Source organism: Gorilla gorilla, chromosome 5, assembly GCF_029281585.2.
Source record: "Gorilla gorilla gorilla isolate KB3781 chromosome 5, NHGRI_mGorGor1-v2.1_pri, whole genome shotgun sequence".
Taxonomy (NCBI): Eukaryota; Metazoa; Chordata; class Mammalia; order Primates; family Hominidae; genus Gorilla; species Gorilla gorilla.
The window spans coordinates 165,889,020-165,911,965 of NC_073229.2; the positions used below are offsets into that span (position 1 = coordinate 165,889,020).

At 33.7% G+C, this 22,946-nt stretch overlaps 1 long non-coding RNA gene across 1 annotated transcript in view; it reads left to right on the forward strand.

The window, feature by feature from the left end:
• The first annotated feature begins 22,220 nt into the window (after positions 1–22,220).
• The window catches only part of LOC134758775 (uncharacterized), a 117,900-nt gene continuing 117,174 nt past the window's right edge, over positions 22,221–22,946 (forward strand). Inside the window, exon 1 of the long non-coding RNA XR_010134378.1 lies at positions 22,221–22,314. This is a non-coding gene — a long non-coding RNA (uncharacterized lncRNA). The remainder of the gene's footprint in view (positions 22,315–22,946) is intronic.

The window sequence follows — 22,946 nt, forward strand, 5'->3', positions numbered from 1 at the left end:
AGGGGCTGCTCAGAAAAACAACTTTAGAAACATGAATTATCCAAACCAGTTCTTAATTATAAAATATGAATGAACAACGAAGTCAACACAAAAAGATGAGAAGAATGACCATGTAAAGAGACCAGAATAAAATAACAGGAAACATTATTGCAGGAGATAAAAGAATAATTCAACAAACTAGGGAATATTAAAAAAAACACACTTAATCTGCAGAGTTGGTGTGACTTATATGTATATTGCAGTCATAAAACAGTATGTTGTTGACTAATTAATTTGTATGATAAATTCAGACAAATTTTCAATACATTGCTTTAAAAGGCAGAAAGAAAATGTGACAAAAACAAAAACATATAAAATAAAGAGGTTCACTTGTTACCAGTGGAGGGTGTCCAGATTCTTGGTGTCTTGAACAAAGAATTGGACAAAATGCACAAACAAAGCAAGGAAAGAAGGAAACAACAAAAGCAAAGATTTACTGAAAATGAAAGTACACTCCACACGATGGGAGTGGGCCGAGAAGAGGGGCTCAAGAGCCCCATTACAGAATTTCCTGCAGTTTAAACACCCTCTAGAGGTTTCCACTGGATACCTGGTGTATGCCATATGTAAATGAAGACGATGAAGTAAAGTTACAAAGTCATTTACTTAGTGTATGCCCTACGTAGATATTTCCTGTCATAGATGCAGGCAGTGTTTCCATTTGATTTAGTTCTAGGAAGTCAGCATGAATTGGCCTTATGTTCCCTGCCTCCAGACCCTATTCTTCTGCTTCACACTATCCACAAAAAGAGAAACTTTAAAACTGAGAATAGAAAACCATAAAAATTTTAAAGAAATGGGATTTTTCATACTGAAAGTGTTACCTGAATGCTGAGCAGAATATATAAATAAAAGTCAGCCACATCACCACGAGTTTTAGACATTACACATAAAGCAAATAAAAACAAATAAAGAAGAAACTGCCCCTTTAAAAAAAATCAGGTCAGAGTTCTTAACAGCCATTATATACGTCATAAACAAATAGAGCAAATTCTTCATACTTTAAAAAAAATATGAGTTTGAACCTAGAATTATATCAAACGGAACTACCAAAGAAGTGTGAGGCAAAACTGTAGGTAGGTTTAGCCAAGGAAATAGTCAGATTTTTCTTTTTTTGCCAAGCACTAAGTTAAAATGTTAGTAATTTAATTTTTTAAAACATATCTGTATAGGCTGATAAAATATCAGTGGGGCTTACATATGTGTTTGCTATCTAAGACATACAATTTATGGAGACAGTTTTTATGTATCTGGAATTTACCCTGACAAGACCGTCTTAACATTCCTCTCAACTTGATGAAATTTTTGAAAGGTTTCTTCCTGACTATGGGCCCCTGATGTCCCTTTTCTGACATTTACTTTAAAAAACTTGTAATTGTATATTCTTTCTCTGACTCTTTAAGTTGTAAATCGTCTCACAGCCTCTTGACAGTTTCACAACCAGAAATAAATTTCTCAAGGACCTGGGAGCCATCCTTTCGAAATATAATCATCAAGAAAGTGCCCTTATCTTCCAGTCTCTGTGGGAGGGTAGGAACCTAATTTTAATAAGCTCTAATTAACAAATGCAGATGACCAACCCCCCGACCAAGTTCATCCAATACTTTTCCCATTAGCTCACCTCTATGCTTAAAAATTCTCCACTGGCCAGCGCGGTGGCTCACGCCTGTGGTCCCAGCACTTTGGGAGGCCGAGCCGGGTGGATCACCTGAGGTCGGAAGTTCCAGACCAGCCTGACCAACATGGAGAAGCCCCGTCTCTACTAAAAATACAAAATTAGAGGGGCGTGGTGGCGCATGCCTGTAATCCCAGCACTCAGGAGGCTGAAGCAGGACAATCACTTGAACCTGGGAGGTGGAGGTTGCAGAACCCGGGAGCTGAGATCGCGCCATTGCACTCCAGCCTGGGCAACAAGAGCAGAAACTCTGTCTCAAAAAGCAAAACAAAACAAAAAACAAAAACTCTCCACCTTTGTTTCAGTGGTGTTCAGTTTCTCTTCCCTTTTCTATAATAATAGTCCTCATCCCTATTGCAATAGTCTTCAATAAACTCGTTCTCTGTTTAATTCTGTCCACTGTCACTTTTCTTTGACAGCTCCAGGATTGATCATATGACATTACAAATGCTGTAACCAGAGCTGGTTACTTCCAGTGTTTCAGCTCTCCATATCTCAGTTAACATCCTTAATTACCATATTAAATTTCAGAAATAGATTTTCTATGTGAATCTACCTGGGAAACAAGGAAATTAATGACAGAATTAAACATGGGAATCAACCTAGAAACCAATAACAGAAAGAGCTAGGAAATCTCAAAATACTTTGAGATTAAACAACACATTTTATTGATTAACTTTTTAAATTTTATTTTATTTTCAGTTTCAGGATACATGTGCAGGATATGCAGATTTGTTACATAGGTAAATGTGTGCCACGGTGGATGGCTGTACCCATCAACCCATCACCTAGATGTTAAGTGCAGCATCCATTAGCTATTCTTCCTGATGTTCTCTCTCCCCTTAGCCAACCCCTGCAGGCCCCAGTGTGTGAACAACACACTTTTAAATAACACGTGTATCAAAAAATAACTGTCAAGAGAAATTTAGAAATAATTTGAATTAAATGAAAATAAAAAATACAACCTACTAAAATCTATGGACTGCAGCCAAAGTAATGTTTAAAGGTAGATTTATAGCTTTCAGTGCCTATATTACAAATAAATAAAGACACAAAGTGAGTAATACACTTCTCACCTTAGAAAAATAGAAAAAGACAAGCAAATTAAATCCAAAGTAAACTGAAAAAATGAAATAATAAGAATTAGAGCAGAAATCGATGAAAGAAAACACAGGAACTAAACAGAGAAATCAACAAAAACAAAACCTTGTTTTTTTCTTAAATAATAAAATCAACAAGCATCTAGCCAGCTAACTAAGGAAAATAAAAAGGATAAACAAATTACTAATATCAGAAATGAAAGAGGGGATATCACTACAGGTCCCAAGAACAATAAAAGGAAATAAAGGAATAATATAAACAACTCTATGCCCCAAAATATGGTAAACTAGATAAAATTGACTAATTTCATTAAAAGCACAATATGTCAAAACGTATACAACAAGAAATAGACAATGTGAACAGGCCTATATATATTAAATAAAATGAATCATTAATTAATAAGTTTCTAAAACAGCATGTGGCCCCGATGGGTTTACCAGTGAATTCTACCAGTGATTTCAGAAGAAATATTTCCTAAATCAGTCTATAAGGCAATATTGTGCTAATACCAAAATCAGAAAAAGACATTACAAGAAAACTAAAAACCGCCATCTTCGTATACATACATGCTAAAATCTTCAACAAAATTTGATTGTTAACATTTCATGTTTGCTATTCTGGGTCACTTGCCTCTTTACAAAAACTTTTGAATCAGTTGATATTTATAAAATAACTTACTGGATTTGGATTGCATGAAATTTATAGATCCATATTGAGAATCTATAGACCAAGTTAGCAAGAACTGATGTCTTGACAATATTGAGTCTTACTACTCATGAACATGGAATATCTCTTTATTTTCTTACTTTTTAAAATGTCTTCTCTCAGACGTTTGTAGTTTTACTTATAGGTCTTGAATATATTTTGTAGAAGTTATACCTAAGAATTTTATTCTGAGGGTGCACTATTATTTATAAGGAGACTTAGAAAATTTTGTACAAAGATAATTGATAGTTGCAGGACTTTGTTATACTTATTGGAGTCTTATTTTGGGTTTTCCGAAAACATCCTCTGTTGAAGCCTCTGTGAAAAGATAGCCTCTGTGATCTGCATAGGCTATCTTTGTGGTGGAAACTTCTGTGGCTCCAGGCTTGCTTAAAATATTTAAACTAATATAGGGAGGGGAGGGAGCTCAGAAATTGTTCACCTACACAAGGTTTTGTTTCTTCTTTTTTTTTTTAAGATTTATTTGTTGAATTGTCTGACTCCAATTGATAAAGAAAAACATCACAAAAATTATATTAGCAACTTTAAAGGACAGCAAGCCATGAAAAATATTCATATAACTTCCACTAGTAATCTTATTTTCAGAATAAATTCTAATAAAATAATCCAAATGGTAAAATATTGCATGTGTAATAATTAGCTTAGAATAGATAAATTGCAAAATGGCCATAAACATAGAATAAGAATAAAAAAGAAGCAATTATAAGAAGATACAAACTTGATAAATCATGTTTTAAGTACTACATATTTAACAAATATGTATTTTAAATGTTGGCAAAATAATCTTTTAAAATCTAAAATTTCATAGCAATATGAATCCAATCTATAATATCATAAATGAAGTATAGCTCACAAATATGAATTTAAATTGTATATATAATTAGTCATATTCACTCAAGGTCTTTGCTTTTAAGCCAGTTGGCATTTGGACTAATTTATTTGCTCCCTATTCATTCAAAATTTTCCATTTTATAATAAGATGTATTTATTTTGTGATAAGTATGTTGATTTTTTTTTCCAGAAGTAATTTCCTATTGGGTAGTGTTTCACTGTATGATCCTCCTTTTCTTTTCTCAATTTCCAGAATAAGACCTGGAGTGAGAAAGTCACTTTTCTTCAGATAAATTTTTCTTATCAGCTCATCATTGTCGGTCTCTGCACAATATCCATATTCTCTATTCTAAGTTATCAAAATTTAAAATGTAAATATACATATACATATATATATATATATGACAGAAGGAGCTGATGACAGCACTTCTGAGAGAAAGAGACTAAAAGAGCACAGAAAGGGCAGATCAGGTGGCCAATCACAAGCTCTGCCAGTTTTTTATTTTCATATAAACTAGTCCTAATTTTTCTGAAAATCTTTAAAAGAAGGTATTTTACCCACATTAGAGGTACTATGAATCCCATAAATTTGCAACTGTCAGCATCAGAGCTAAAAGAGATTTGAAAATAGATATTGCCTGTTTATGTATTTTGCATTAAAATAAAGCTTTCTTTACTCACAGTGATGTGGGAATGTAATACTATGTCTTTATGTAAATATCATGATAAACCTTGATAAACTGTGGACTCGGAAGTCTGGCAAAGAGTTAAGAAACACCAGTGTAAAATATGACAGCTATAGATGGGACAGCAGAAAACTAAATAACAATTTGCCTCATTATTTTTGTTCTGTGATCACCTATTTTGTAGAATATTGGGCTTATTTTCTGTAAAAATATTCAATGTGCAAAGAGTTTATAGTTCATCTCAACCTATTTTATCAGTCATGATTACAGTTACAATTCCTTCAGCACTTTTCCTCTAAATTTAAAGAATACAGAACCTATTGTTTCATTAAATATTTATTTTTTCACTGATATTTTGAAGAGTAATATCCATAGAGTCTAGATAAACCTCCATAGGTATGAACTTGTAAAATACAAGCTGGACAGATGCTCTCTGAATGTACAATGGGGAAAAAGTATTTTCCGGCTGTGTAAGATTATAGTCAGCCTAGGTATTATAAAGCAGATCATTGAATTAATGTAAAAAGTCACTGATATTAAAGGTTATTAAAGCACTTAGACTTCCAATGCTACACTATTTTTCTAGAGGATAATTTGTACATTGGGAGATTAAAACTAAATGCGAGAAAAATACCAGTAACTTGGAGCTTTGCATCATTATTTATTTATATTCAAGAAAAATATAATAAAATGAATCATACTAAATTTTTATTTTCCACAAATGGCTTCTAGGAAAACCTGTGATTTAGAGACACACATATGTATTTATTTAGCTAGGATTTGATTTGTTGTATGAGGCACTGTGAAGGATGTTTGAGATGCATCATGAATAAAACACTTCCTCCATTCTGGGTACCAAAAATACAAGAATATAATGATTTTGTAATTGCTAGCAAGTAGCAGGAGCAAGTAAGAGTGGCTACTGAGATCAGGCACAATGGTTCATGCCTGTAATCCCAATACTTTTGGAGGCTGAGGCAGGAAGATTGCTTGAGGCCAGGACTTTAAGATGAGCTTGGGCAACACTGTGAGACCCTATCCCTTTAAAAAAGTCAAAAATTAGCCAGGTGTAGTGGCACACATCTGTGGTCCCAGCTACCTGAGAGTCTGAGGCAGGAGGATCACTCCAGCCTAGGAGATGAAGACTATACTGAGCTATGATCATGCCACTGCACTGCAGCCTAGGCAGCAGAGTGAGACCTGTCTCAAATTAATAAAATAATAAAATAAAATTTAAAAGAGTGGCAATATATTAACAGACTGAAGCTCTGGTACATAATAGGTGAAAAAAATGAAATAAGGAAGTGTCTAATAATATATCAGTATAAAGGGGTGTGTGTGTGTGTGTGTGTGTAAATCAAGAATATGGGACAGCGTGGGATGGCTGAAAGAAAATACCACAGCCAGACAGTGAGAAACAAGTGAGATCAAGATACCCCAGGGACAGGAGAATAAAAACCCTCAGAATGCATAATAATCTTGCAGCAGAATATAGATTATAGGCTTGTTTGACACTATGCTTGAGTTACAAATGTCTGAGCCAAAACTTGAGGGATAAAGTAGGATTTTGTTAATTGGCATTGGAGCAGCAAAAGATATTGGGGGAATAGAATGGGAGAAGGAGACAGTTCAGGTGGTGGAAATGGCATATGCAAAGCAAATATTAAAGAGTTCATAGATTATTTAGTAAGCATAACATTTTATCAGAAGAGTGAAAAGCAAGCTTACATTCACTTCCACTTCCTCTTAATATACTCATAGAGTATACAGTGCAGTTTTTGTACTCCACTTAATAGGTAAATGGGTAAAAGATTTAATTAGGCAACCAAATGTCATTTACTTTACATGAAACCTGGACATATGCATTAATTGAAGTTTTACTCATATTTATTTTATGAATTGTATAAATAATTGTTTCAGAGTGTACTGGAAATTTGTTTGCTACAATTTCAGTTTTGATACAATTTCAAAAACCAGTGCTCTAAAGCACAGGTTTTGGAAGAGAACAACTTCTCAGCAGTCACCTGAAGTTTTATTTGTTTGCTTTTTATTGTTCCTCAACCCAATCTATGCCATTTTTAAGTGCACATCCTGGAATCCTCCCAATGAAGATTTTCTAGGGTATTTTACCATTCATTTCTCAATTATACTTTTGTTGCAAGACAATACTACTGCAAGTTCTTTAACTTCCTAATGATAATTAAACCACAGATGCATAATTAAATGTATCCAAGCTTAAACAAATTAAGTCAAATAAAATTCCAGTGTGTTCCTCATCTGAAAACATAAACAGTCTTATACAGAAATTTGCATTCTCTCTTGAAAAGGAATATTTTATCATTCAGTTATGTTTTCAAGTGGATAAGAGGCAATAATTTATCATCTATCACAGAGTCCATCTTATGAATTTATTTTGTTTAGGTAAACAATTTGAGAAAAGTATATGTAATAACACCGTGAGTAGAAAGACCTCTTAGACGGTGTCAGTGGCTATCATATGTTCTATATGAATAAACAAGACGTTCTGAACAGTTGAGAAATAAAATAGATTATTTTTATAAATCTACCAATGGATAATTCAACAAACATCTATTGACAGCTATATATGATGTCACTCACTGAACACATATGTTAATAAGGTATAATTGTCAAGAAGTTAATAATCAAATGAGGGAAACTGAGAAGCTGGAGTTTACATAAAAATGCTGATCATGTTAATAAAGGTATGCACAAGATACACTGGAAGCATTAAAGAGAAGCTGCCAACTTCTTTGTAGGAGAGGAAAGATTTCACATGAATAGAGAAAAGCCTGGTAAAGTCATAGAGGAAAAATTTTTAGGGAGATAATATACCATTTTGAAAAATATTAGCAATACTTACCATTTGATAGTTGAAATACTGGGTACCACTCTTTTATTTTTCCCGGTATGAGAAAACCCTGTTGTTTTTGTTTAGTTGCTGTTTTTACAATTGTTTATCTCAAGGCATAAAATGAGTTTTCAAAATTTTATTTGTTATTTGCTTTTTCTTTTGACAGGTGGATGTAATGTACATGTTTACCAATTATGGCAGCCAAGGCACAGTGTCAATTTGCTATTTCATTTTCTCCTTGTATTTAGGTTCCTCTAAAGCATGATTTCAGCATTTAATTATATTAAGTAATTTTCTGTTATAATGTTGGAAATTTTATGCTTTGTGTTTCTCCTTTACCATGAATGCCACAAGATACATTAATTAATATATAAAAACGCCATGTTATGGTTAACAAAACTGTGAGTACAATACTTGATTATCCTAAGGCTTAAGAATTAATGTTCCTTTAGGTACTGTACTCCAAAGCACCTATTACAGAATCGCACTTAAATCACACCTATAGCCAGAAATAGGTTTTATTGCCCTTATGATCTCATCCTGACCACTTCAAGGCTAGAAAAATAATGATATGATTCATTTCTACCGGGGTGGCCAGCAGGACATATCAATCCAAGGGTATCTTTTATTTAACCAATTATTTATTTTTAAAATCAGCACATGTTTGAATATACTTGATCTGTGAGGAAGAAACATTTGTTACAGCACACAAGGATAGATTTCCATTAGCTATAGAATACATACTATGCTAATTTGTGAGAGACCACTTAGGCATCAAATACACAAATGAAGTACAGTCCTAACTAAAACATGAGTTCTTAATAAACTTTGTACATAACCACATGGTCATGAATAGTGAGGAACCTTGTCAGTATGCTTTGTTCCATATATAACAATAGTTCTGAGTAATTTTGTAGGCAAGGAAAGTCTATTCAATCTGTATGTCTATATTTCTACTCTCGGTAGATCCATTACCTTTAACCTTTCCTAATGATTTAGTATCTTATACTTAAGAATTTTTATAAGCTATATTTTCTGGAGTGTGTAGGGCCTACTTGAATAAGAAACTAGATAATGTTTCATTAAAGTTTATGCAAATATAACCTGTTACGTTTATTATAGCTAAGGTAGAAAAGAAAAGGATGTTTCTCTATGTCCATTAGAAAACAGAACTTTGGCCATAATAAATCCACTTTATTAGCTCCTAAGAAATTAATTATTGTTGTGATTATCTTGGTGTAGTTAAGAATATTCATGCATGAAGTTGTCAGCTACTAGGATAAGAGAGCTTTGGAAATCTTAACTCAGTTTCACAGGATGAAAAGGATCTCTTTATAGTGAAAATATCTGTTTGAACTTGAGAAGCCTGTCCATGGGTCTATGCCCTGAAATATTAATTGTAAAAACTAACTGTGAGTGTTATGTACTGAGTTATCCTTTTGACCTTTTTTCAGAATAGTTATACAGGAGCCTGCAAACAAGGGTAAGGGAAGTGAAGAAACCATCTCTCAATAATCAGATTATAAGATTCTGGTTAATTTAATGCAAGATACTGCAATTTCAGAATGAAGGAGAATGGAATGCTTTACTGAGATAATGTTCAGTTCATAACGATTAAATCAATGACAATCCTGACAGTAAGAAAATATTGTGAACAGTGAAGTATTGACAAATCTCCAGAAACGTCTAATTCATCTAAGAAAGTGTTTGTTGTGCTGGTCATGAATTGATGAGAGATTACAAAATACTCTTATAAATCAACTTGATGGCAGTTACTGACATTCTATATACATGAGCATGATTGTGCTTTTATCCGTCTTGAAAGGGACACAACCCCTGAAATATTTTTTAACATGCCCCTGGTATCTTTTTAACCTAGAGAACCTGTTTTTGGTTTTTTATTTTTATTTATTTATTTTTTATTTTAAGACAGAGTCTCACTCTGTCACCCAGGCTGGAGTGCAGTGGCGCAATCTCGGCTCACTGCAACCCCCGTCTCCTGGGTTCAAGTGAGAGAAACTGTTTTAATTTCTCCTTTTGGTTTGTCAATACTTTCCATAATGAAGGGTTTAAAACCAGTACAGTTGTCTGTATATTTTAAGCTAATTAAAAATACAATACAGAGACTATCAATAATACATAAACTTTTTGTATCCCTTCTGTTGTAATATGAGGGAAAAGAACTTGGGATCAATTACTTTTCTAGGAAATCTCAAAGGTATTCTGGGTATAAAGAAGTCTAACAGTTTTATTATTTAGAAATGAGTTCTTAAATTTGATTTAAGAAAGCCCATATCAAAAAGATGTCTTAGAAAATACAAGACAAGATAATAATCTTTAGTATCTAAAGAGAATAAATGGTTTCAATTTTGATGTAAAGTGACAATATTTAAGGTGAACACAAGAAGTAATAATTATTAGAAAATCTATCCTTTCAAAAGTGAAAAATACTTGTTAATAATTTAAAAAATGAAAAAAGAGGTACATAAAGTAACAGGCTTTAAAGTGAGGGCATTTGGGCATTATTAGGAACCTCATCCATCTAATCATCGAATACCTTTTTATTTTTGCATTTTCATGTAAACAGCAGGATATATTTGTCTTTTTAAAGGCAAGAAAAAAATTATTTCACTTTTTTGCATAGAACCCGTGTAAAATTTTGCATTATTCACAATCTATAAAAATTTGCCCAACTTTGTCGGCCTTTAATATATTTCTTTTAAAATCTGTCTTTCAGATTTGTGATTATATATGTATTACATATAATTATATATGTGTATTATGTATATATTATATATGTTATATACATATTCACAATCTGGCACAACAGGACTTTCTTTAAGACAGAACTTATTTATATGAACAAAATATTTCAACAAATAAAATACATCCATTATCTTATGTACACATTCATGTTTCTTTAAAATTATTATACCTAGCGTAGTGAACCTAGGTATACAAATTTTGTTCCCATTAAGACACTGAAAAACTGTGGAAGTAATTAAAGGTGAACTGTCATCCACTTGCACCTTAGCAAATCCACATATCTCCAGTAACGCAATCCTTCCATAGGCATACATGTCCTTTTTAAAAAAAAAATTAATAGACTTTACCTTTTAGGACATTTCGATATGTATATACGAGTTGAGAGGATGGTGCAGAGAGTTCCCAAATACCTCATACCCAGTTTCTCCTTAACATCTTACACTGGTATGTTACAATTGTGATAATTAACAAAGCAGTATTAATATACTGTTATTTACTATAATCCATAATTTATTTAGAGTTCCGTACTTTTTGCCTAATGCTGTGTGTGTGTGTGTGTGCGCGTGTGTGTGTGTGTGTGTGAGTGTTTGTGTGTGTGTCTCCAGCATCCCATTCAGGGCACTACATTATATTTGCTCATTCTGTCTCTTTAGGCTCCTTTTTGCTGTGGCAGTTTCTGAGACTTTTATTATTTTTATGACCTCAACAGATATGAGGAGTACAGGTCAGGTATATTGTGTAAGACGCTCCACTTTGGAATGTGTCTGATGCTTTTCTTATAATAAAATTGTGGTTACGAGTTATTGAGAGCAAGACGACAGAGAAAAAGACCACCATGTTTATCACATCAAATCAAAGATACATTCTATCAACCTGACATACCTCTGTCGGTGCTGGCCTTGACGACCTAACTAAGCTAGTGTTTATCAGATTTCTCCACTGTGAAGTTATTCTTTTTTCTTCATTTCATGCTGTATTTTTTGGAAGAAAGTTACTATGTGCAGCTTCCAATTATGAAGTGGGTAGTTATGCTGTCCTTCCTTAAGGGTGGAGTATCTATACAAATTATGAAGAATTCTTATGCATGTGTGTTTACCTCTTTTCCCCCATTCATATATTTATTTACTCATTTATTTGTATAGGTATAGAATAATAGATATGTATTTTATGCTTTGGATTATAATCCGGTACTACTTTTGTTATTTATTTTGTTGCTTAAATTGTTCCAACTTTGGCCATTGGGAGCTCTTTCAGTTTGCTCCTGTATCGTTCCTACATGCCCCTGTTATATTGGGATTTTTAGCACCTCCTTATAAATTACGAGATGCTTCAGACTCATCTTGTATATTTCCTGTCCCAGTCCTAGATGCAGTCGCTTCTCCAAGGAGTCTTGGTTCTTTTAATTGGAAAACAGTATTAGAAAGCAAGATCTAGGATCTAGGTGTGCTCCTTGATAATCAGGTATCTTTTATTGTATGCTCTCTTAGCTGACAAATCAACATTACGTCTGTGTGTTTAAAAACCTGTGTATAGGCACAAGTCTATAAGTATTTCTGTATGTAATGAAATCTATTTGTGTTAAGCTAAACATGAGTTCATACAGCTGTTCCAACTCTGATCTATTGTCACATGGTTCACTCGAGATTGTTCCCCTTATTGGTGGATTCCCACTCCAACAGTTAGAAACCTGATTGCAACCATCTGCCATTCATTTGGTTAATTGTTCAACTGCAGTATCCATATATGTGTAGCAATATCAGAACTATTAACCTTTAGCTCCATGGAAAAAATGTTGTCAGCTAGAATACACGTTTGTGCAATTTCTTTCCTCTTTAGTCCTACAGACCCCAGTCATTTCCAGACTGACTTAGGTCATCACTTTTCTCCATATCCCATTCAATGAGGTTGGTACATACATGTGTGATACAGATAGATTTACACATCACAGTCTGCATTCCTTCCTGGAATCCCCTGACCTCCTAAATGATGTTTTAAAACTTGCATATATTAAGGTTCACCTTTGTGCTCTAAAACTCTATGGGTTTTAACAAATGCATAATGCCATGTATCTAGTGACACACAGAATAGTTTCACTGTGTGAAAACTCTCATTCTTCATCTATTTATTCTCTCCCACTTCATCCGAACCCCTGGCAACCACTGTTATCTGTTTACTGTCTTGATAGTTTTGTCTTTTCAGAATTTCATAAAATAAGGAGCATATAGTATATAGCATTTTCAGGCTTTTTTGAGGCAAGAAGCATTTGGGGTTCTTCCCTGTTTTCCTCTGTCCTAAAAACTCTATTTTTTCTGTCACCGAATAACTTTACCTTACATGGCTGTATTCCAGTTATTATTATTTTTTTAATCCGGTCACCTGTTGAAGGATATCTTGGTTATTGACAGCTTTTGATGATTATGAAAAAGGCTGCCATAAATATTTATATGCAGTACTTTGTGTAGATTTATGTTTTCAAATCAACTGGGTAAATACTTAGAAGCTCAAGTGCTGTGTCACATGATAAAACTATTTTAGGAAATTTCCAAAGTGGCTCTACCGTTTTGCATTCCTAACACCAGCGAATGAGAGTTTCTATTGCTCCACATTTTCCCCAGCACTTGGTATTGTTGTTGCTGTTGTTTCAAATTTTATCCATTCAAAAATGTTTATAGAATCTGACAAAAAAAGCAATGGGGAAACGATTTGCTATTTAATAAATGGTGGTGGGAGAACTGGCTAGCTATGTGCAGAAAATTAAAACTGGACTCCTTCCTTACACCTTTACAAAATTAACTTAAGATGGATTAAAGACTTAAATGTAAAACCCAAAACTTAAAAAACCCTAGAAGAAAATCTAGGCAATACCATTCAGGACATAGCCACAGGCAAAAATTTCATGCTGAAAATGCCAAAAGCTATTGCAACAAAAGCAAAAATTGACAATGGGATTTAATTAAACTAAAGAGCTTCTGCACAGCAAAAGAAACTATCATCAGAATGAAGAGACAGCCTACAGAGTGGGAGAAAATTTTTGCAATCTATCCATCTGACAAAGGTTCAATATCCAGAGTATACAAGAGCTTAAACAAATTCACAAAAAAAAACCCAAACAACCCAATTCAAAAGTAGGCAAAGAACATGAACAGACACTTCTCAAAAAAAAACATTCATGTGGCCAACAACCATATGAAAAAAAGCTCAACGTCACTGATCATTAGAGAAATGCAAATCAAAACCACAATGAGATCCCATCTGATGCCAGTCAGAATAGCGATTATTAAAAAGTCCAGCAAGAACAGATGCTGGCAAGATTGCAAAGAAAAAAGAACACTTTGACACTGTTGGTGAGAGAGTAAATTAGTTCAATCACAGTGGAAGAAAGTGTGGTGATCCCTCCAAGATCTAGAAGCAGAAATACCATTTGACCCTGCAATGTCATTACTGGGTATATACCCGAAGGAACACCAATCATCCTGTTATAGATACATGCACACATATGTTCATTGCAGCACTATTCACAATAGCAAAGACATGGAATCAACCCATATGTCCATCAATTATAGACGGATAAAGAATATGTGGTACATGTATACCATGGAACACTATGCAGCCATAAAAAGGAATGAAATCATGTTGTTTGCAGGGACTTGCATGGAGGTGGATGCCATTACCCTCAGCAAACTAATGCAGGAACAGAAAGTCAAACATCATATGTTCTCACTTATAAGTTGGAACTGAACAATGAGAACACATGGACACATGTGGGGGAACAGCACACACTGGGGCCTGTCATGGTGGAATGGGGAGGAAGAGCATCAGTAAGAATAGCTAATGGATGCTGTGTTTAATACCTAGGTGATAGGTTGATCTGTGCAGCAGACCACCATGGCACATGTTTACCTATGTAGTAAACTTGAACATCCTGCACATATATCCAGGAACTTAAAATAAAATTTGAAGAAAAAAGTTTGTTGTAAGTAGTATCTCATCGTTGTTTTGATTTGCAATTTCCTAATGACCAATAGTGTTTAACATTTTTCCATATGCTTATTTGCCCTCTATATATTTTCTCTAGTGGGCTATCTGTTCAAATTTTTTGCCCATTCTCAATTGTTTTTAGTTTTGTTCTTAAATTCTTGGCTTTAAGAGTCCTATTTTTTTAGATTTTAGATAAAAGTCCCTTATAAGATACATGGTTTGCAAATATTTTCTTTGTTGATTTGTGTTTTGATTCTCTTAATAGCATCTTCGGCAGGAGACCAATTTAAATTTTATGGTTATTATATAATAAATGGATAAATTACAAGTTAATAATTAATGATTAATACATTATTTATTAATATTAATAGTTATATTATTTTTCTCTTCTTGGATAATGCCGTTAGTATTGTTTTAAAAATTTATTGCCAAACCTAAGGTCACTTAGATTTTCTCCTATGTATCCATTTAGATATATAATTTAATCTAATAATTTACTTTATTTAATCTGATGCATATCACCATACAAAAAACACACAGATTACTACTACTATTGTAAGTGTTCATAAATATTTCACTTAGATATTTTAAGTGGAATAAGTAAATTACATAATGTTCAGCAATACCTTAAGTCCATAAGAGATTACTGCTTTTTGAAGATACCAAATAATAATATTTAATTAAATTGTTCACATTATTTTTACATTTTTATACCTTTAAACCATTTGTGGGGAAAAAATACCACAACCAACAAAACTTAGCCAAAAATTTAACGGGGGAAATTGACATAATTTAAATTAATTTGATAAGAAAATAAATTGAAGTTTATTTGTAAATTATACTATTTACCTTTGTAAATTATAGTATTACGCTAATACTATTTTTTTTTTTACATTTTATGCAATCAGGGAAAACTTACCTACTTGATTTTAAGAGAAAATGTTTAAACTCATTTAATTTGTTCAAAGGTTCACACATATTAGGATATATAGAGACAGATCAACACAGATAGACAGATAGATAGATAGATAGAATTTACAATTTTTAAAATAATTGTCATTATTGTTTTGATTAGCAACCACTGTTTGCATTTTCACATTCCATTTACTAGCCTAATATCACTTCAAATGTACTTACTCCTTATCTTATTACTTAACAGCCATGTTCATTTAGCTATTTCTCTGCGAAACTGCCATTTGCTCTCTGAGTTACTGCTTCAGCAAGTGTCTAAAGCATTCATAACAATCCAGAATTTCCAAAGCAAGAGGTGTTATTTTTCCTTTCCTCAAAATTCTTAAATTCTTATATTTTAAATTTATGGATGCACTTTATCATTTTCTGTAATCTAATCAGAGGTTTTTTTACATTTAAAAGGCTTTGTAATGTGTAATAACTATTAGTTTTATTTTTATAAAAGAGATAGATTGAAATGGTCATAAATTCATTGTTACTCTGTTTTCTTTTACTTTAAATCAGGCCAAAAAGTTTTCATGCCAGATTTGCTGTATGAAATCTGAGAATAAGTCACCAACTGTTTTTCAGTTTCCATCCAAGCCTCTTGAAATATTTGTTCTTAGGATGTCCCCTGCTTGTGCCACCTCTTTGAAGTTAGCTGCCATGTAATAAATAAGACTACCCGGAGACCAAAACATTATGAAAAATTCAAGTTTTACAGGACAAAAGTCAAATCCAAGGGGTCATCAGTAAAATGTGGTTTTGGATAAATCCCTGATCCAAGTGTGGCTGTAACATGTTTTGTTAAGGTTTTAGAAAGATTTAAGGCACTCTTAGACTATGACAATTAACCAAAAAATTTCTGAGACTCTTGTGTACCCTCTATTCCTTCTCAGCTAGTTAAAAGTCTCCTAAGAATATGAACTATGTGCCCTCTTGACTTTGGCTAAACCAAAGGTCTTCTAAAAGTTTTTAAGGCTATGATCTCACAGCACCCTCTCTCCCAAGACACAGAAGAACTGTCTCAGAGATTTATGGCAATGGCTTTTACAAAAGAGAGTGAATCCCAATAAGATCCTTAGGAAACTCACAACCTTTCTAAGAGTGTTTTACCTGTAGAAACTCTGCCTGTCAGCTTAGACTGAAAAAAGTCAGAGATAGTTCAAAATGAAAACATGCTCCTGAACCTTCAACACGCAGCTGTGAAAAGTCGACCATTTCTTATAAATAGAAAGGATGACTCACAGTGGAGAGTAATCTGGTTCAAGGATCTGCACTTGAAGAACCCTACCTGAGGGACTGTATCCATATCTGGGCTTAAGATGATGAGCTGCTGGCCCTCAAGTCTGGTCTTAATATTATAGATGAAGCTTCTAGGGACTGTGAGAGGAGATAAGTGTCCTCCATGCATGAGGAACACAAATAATTTGTGGCTGACTGTGGTTTATTATATATGACCACAACTGATTTGCAACATCTGCATTGGGAAGTGGAATCTATTTCCCCTCTCCATGAAACTGGGCTGGGCTTGTGAGTTGATTTGACCAATACAATGTGGTGGGAGAGACTCAGTGTGATTTCCATGTCTGGGTCATAAGCCTTCCGACTTCCACTGCGCCTCTTGGAACACTTGCTTTTCAGATATTCCCTCTCAGAACCCAGCTGTGAAACCGTAAGAAGCCCAAGCCATTTGATAGGCCAAGTATAGATGTTCCTGCCAAAAGCCCCAGCTGAACTTCCAGATGTCAGGAAGCTTCATCTGCCAGCCATGTGAAAAAACCATTCAGTTGAGCCTTCTGCTATTTGCAGCCCTAGCCACCATCTGACCTCGATTTCCTGAGACACCAAAAATTTGAACCACCTGCCAAGTCCAGTGAACATGCAGACCCAACAAACATAATAGATTGGTGTTTTTAGCTGCAAAGTTATAGAGTGATTTGCTAAGTAGCAATAGATAAGTAAAACAACAGAGAAAGTTACAGTAATTTGCTAAGAAAATATTTTCTATTCATAGGATAGATGAATCTTAAAATTTAGAGTAAGCTGTGGAAATCTGGGGAAGTTTAGAACTGAATTTCTCTAAACTGCATTATACTGTAGTTGTTTTCTTTAGTAATTGTTCATTTACATTGTAGGTCAAGCTGAAGTTTCAAAATTAAATTTATTTACATCTTATTTTCAGCACATAAAACATTTCCTCACATATGTATTTGGTATATTTATGTATTTCTATGGAGATTTTCTATTTACTTTGGAGATAAGAGAGAGGAAATCTTGTGCACTCAGAGCCCTTCAACTGTCTTGAGAGATGATAAAGCTCTTGGCAGGCCAGAAGCAATCAATTTTGTATCATTTAGGTTCTTATTCAAAAACACATTCAGCCAGATCCTTACAATTGCTATTTTAATCAGGCAGATTCTTATGTTAGAAATCAGAGATCTCCATTTTCAAAGCTAAATTTTTTTAAAGTTACAAAGTTTCCCTCTGTTAATAATAAATATGGATCTTTGAATTAGGTGCGCTTAAATGTAGTAAATGTATTAAAAGTGTTGACCAGAGGAGCCAAGATGGCCAAATAGGAATAGCTCCTGTCTACAGCTCCCAGGACATGAACAGACACTTCTCAAAAGAAGACATTTATGCAGCCAAAAAACATATGAAAAAATGCTCATCATCACTGGCCATCAGAGAAATGCAAATCAAAACCACAATGAGATACCGTCTCACACCAGTTAGAATGGCGATCATTAAAAAGTCAGGAAACAACAGGTGCTGGAGAGGATGTGGAGAAATAGGAACACTTTTACACTGTTGGTGGGACTGTAAACTAGTTCAACCCTTGTGGAAGTCAGTGTGGCAATTCCTCAGGGATCTAGAACTAGAAATACCATTTGACCCAGCCATCCCATTACTGGGTATATACCCAAAGGACTATAAATCATGCTGCTGTAAAGACACATGCACACGTATGTTTATTGTGGCACTATTCACAATAGCAAAGACTTGGAACCAACCCAAATGTCCAACAATGATAGACTGGATAAAGAAAATGTGGCACATATACACAATGGAATACTATGCAGCCATAAAAAATGATGAGTTCATGTCCTTTGTAGGGACATGGATGAAATTGGAAATCATCATTCTCAGTAAACTGTCGCAAGAACAAAAAACCAAACACCGCATAGTCTCACTCATAGGTGGGAATTGAACAATGAGATCACATGGACACAGGAAGGGGAATATCACACTCTGGGGACTGTTGTGGGGTGGGGGGAGGGGGGAGGGATAGCATTGGGAGATATACCTAATGCTAGATGATGAGTTAGTGGGTGCAGCGCACCAGCATGGCACATGTACACATATGTAACTAACCTGCACAATGTGCACATGTACACTAAAACTTAAAGTATAATTTTAAAAAAAGTGTTGACCAATTAATAAATATAAATTACCCAAAAATGAAAGAGAATAAAGATAGAAAAAATAGCAACATATAGATTCAGAAAGAACTAAAAATATAAAGATTGTTGTAAGAAAGAGGAAAATTATCTTCCTTTTTTGAGAAGAGCGAAATATTATTTTTTTCCAGTTTAAGCAAAAAGTACAGAGAGAGAAGTTGGTAGCCTCAATGTTCAAATTTCATCAATGGTTTGAAAAAATATGTAGAACATAATTTGTTGTATATCAGTAAAATTGACTGATTGGGTACATCAGTTCCAGAACAGAAGGTCAGAGAGGCACAGACCATCTCAAAGGCATACTTACCCTGATAACTTCATGATTTAATGGCTGCTCTTTATTCTCGTGAATGTTAATTATTTTTGTCTTGTTTTATTGTTGTGAATTACTTGAGCTTATAGTGGAACAGAAGAAACCTAATAACAAAGAATTTTATTGATAATTGGAAGGAAACTAGGCAGTGACAGGAGCTTGTCTTTCCACTTGACTAAACCATAATTCAATGACATGGTAAAACAGAGGCAGGTGACTCAAAGGTTAGGAAAAATCAGAATGTTCAAGACAAACAGGAAAAAAGAAACCTGCAAATACTGAAAGGTAGAGATGGTTGGATTATACAATCAACAGCACCAAAACAAAAGGTGGGAATTAAAATGATGGCCAAATAAAAGCCAAACTAAATTTAGAACCTTGGGGAAAAACTAGAGGTCATCCAAAACAGTCAGTGAGGGACAAAGCACCTGGTTTGGAAACTGAAACTGAATCAGAAACAAAGTGGAGGCTTTCTAGTAGAATGATGAAATCCACTATGTAAACTGAAAAATGTGCATCTTGGTGCAAGAGACTAATGGGAGGTACCGTTAAAGGCAAAGCAATATCATCAGAGCTGTGGCTAGATCCATTTTCGTGCCTCAATGGGAATGTAATCTGTAAAATAAAGATTAGAAAAAAACGATTCAGGAAAAAATACTTTTAAATGTTTATTGCAGGAAGTACAAATTTCAGAAATTTGTTATTACCAAATTACATGCACACACACACCCACACATGAACACACACAGCAAGTACTTTAAAGTAAGTGAGTTTACCAAGGATATTAGTAATTTGTTCATAATGAATCAATACTAGTTTTATAAAATTCAGTCTGTCAATGATTGTCGGGGTTTTACAAAAACCAGGGATAAAGTTGTTTCTCCTAGTCAACATACAGAAAATGACTCAATCTTTCATCTGTTTTGTTATCTTGATTTGAACATTCCAGGAGGAAATCTCCCTCTCACTCTGTAATGCTCTAATAATGCTACGTGATGAAAGAGATCAATTGGGTTGGTTAGTGCAAGTTGTTAGTTTGCTTTTCCAACAAGCTCTGCCACTATTTCTAAATCATGTCACTGTCAGGGTGCTAGATCTGCAGCATTAACATATGATGTGCCCAAATCTTCCATTTCAATCCAATCCGTCTGTCTATGTGTTGAGTTCTGTTCATCAGTTCAAAACTTAGCCCCCATCTTGATGAGTTCTTGTTGGGACCACTGATGTCCATTTTCCCCTTTTCTTCCCATAAGCCTTATCCAGGGCCACCCTTTGTTTTTCAACATAAAGCATTGGGTATCTGGTTTTGATCACTTCTTTCACAAAGAGTAAATTGGCTTCTTATGCAAAACGTTCTATCCCCTTCCCTAAGAATATCATGACAGGAAATTTTTACTGAACACCAGAACAAGTCCTAATGTAACACTCCCTCAAGATGGAATGTTTTAGGTACCTTACATATTTGCACGATGAGGTCCAATAAAGTTGTTCTATTCAAGTCAAGAAGATCTGCTCCATTGTAACTATCTTCTGGACAGCTCATAAAATTTAATACATGGTAACAAGTGAAGTTGCAAAGTTAGGCAGAGACAAGAATATAACAATCACTTGTGCTAACAAAAATAATGATGGAAAATCAAATAATTATGAGAAATCTGTATCAATGGTTACTAATGCTGGATATATATTACGTGGCAAAAATTTGCATGCATAATCACATTTTTCCTTACCATGACAACATGAATTATATGTATGATTTTAAGTTATCTCACACTGCTGATAACAAACTCTCCAATATTCAATTTGCCAAGTGACCAATTTGCTGAAGACCCAATTAGCTAATGATTAGTTTGTAGATTTTCAATTTTCCAAATTTGTTAAATTAAAATATTTACTACTTTACCAAAAATGGTCTTAACAAAAACTAGAGATACAACAGCAAGAATATGAAATATAATTATAATCAATATATTATGAGATATTGAAATAATAAATTTAAGAATATTATTTATAATAAATATATTTCATCATTTTTAAAAATCACTTTTATGGGAATTTTTAGTCAGTAATTATGTTTAGTCCTCTGTATCACTTAGTCTTGCCAAACTTTATCTACCAACTTTGTCATTTTTATGATTTAACTGCATTTTTATTATTTTCTATCTGTAATTAAATTACATCAAATTTGAACTATAAAACAGATAGCATATTGCCATTTTTTTACCTGCATTTAACAGTTTCTTTTTTACCTGTAAAATGCTTCTAGTTGGCATATTCAAACTGCTCTCTGATAGAGGCATGAAATTTTAATACATCTGGTTTATCCCAGGTAATTTAACTTAATTGTGATGTGTATTTTTACTTATGAGAAATAAAATTAAGGATGGTACTAAACATCTCAGATTTGAAAAAATAGAAAGGGGCATTAAACCATTTAAAGTTAATGAGACATAGATAAACAATCCAATTATATCTGTTAAATTATCCATGTAATGGTATTTTTGCAAGTTGATTTTTCCCAAATTAATTTTAACAAATTTTCTCTTTGGAAAATGTTATTTTCAGGAGTTGGCTTTTAGCAAATTCTTTTAAAGGAATCATTTTGCTTACAATTTTTACCCACTCTATAGAAGTAAAAACTGAGTTGCAAAGAGTTTTGGTAGCTTGTCCAAGGTAACCCAAGAAGTAAAGGGCAAATCAGATTTTCTTATCTGTTTGATTAACGTCTGTGTCCTTAATCACTACTCTATGTTGCTTCTCATATTATTAAAATTCTGATTTTTAAAAATTAATTCATCTCAGTTTTCACTTTATTGTTTAGAATTTGTGGATTTAAATGGCATCATGAAGTTAAAGAATGTGCTGCTTCCTAGTGAGGAATTATTCAAAGACAACCTGAATATATTCATTAGGTAAGCAGACAGCCAGCAGAAGCATAAGTTCACCTTGGAGATGTTTGGTTAAAGAGCTGGTAGTAGTTGATCGAAGATGACTAATGGTGTTAGATTTTATCCTAAAAGTGACAAACACTGAAATATGCATATAGACATAATAGCATAAATGCATTTGTATTTTAGAAAAATCCATTTGGTACCATGGTAAAGAAGGAAGGTAAGGCTGGATACAAAAAGGCCAGATAGAAGATGTTGACCACATCAATGACAAGGGCCAACATAAGGTATGATACACAGTAATGGAAAAGGGTATTAGAGAGGAAAAATATAAAAACAGGATTTAGTAATTTTTTGGAGATAGGTTTTAGGAAAGGGAAAAAGGATATAGTCTTATTATTTAGGTAAATAACCCAGCTTTCCATCAGGTTAGTAAATTGAGATGGAAGGACTCTAAGATCAGTTTCATATAAGTTGACTTTGAATGTTTTGCGATGTAGGTAGTGGAAATGCGCAGAAGGTAATACCAGTAGGTATCGTGTGTGTGTGTGTGTGTGTGTGTGTGTGTATGTGTGTGTGAAAGAGAGAGAGAGAGCATGTGAGCTCAGAGAGAAAAATCTCCCTATAAATGTGTCATTGAATGATTTGAATCA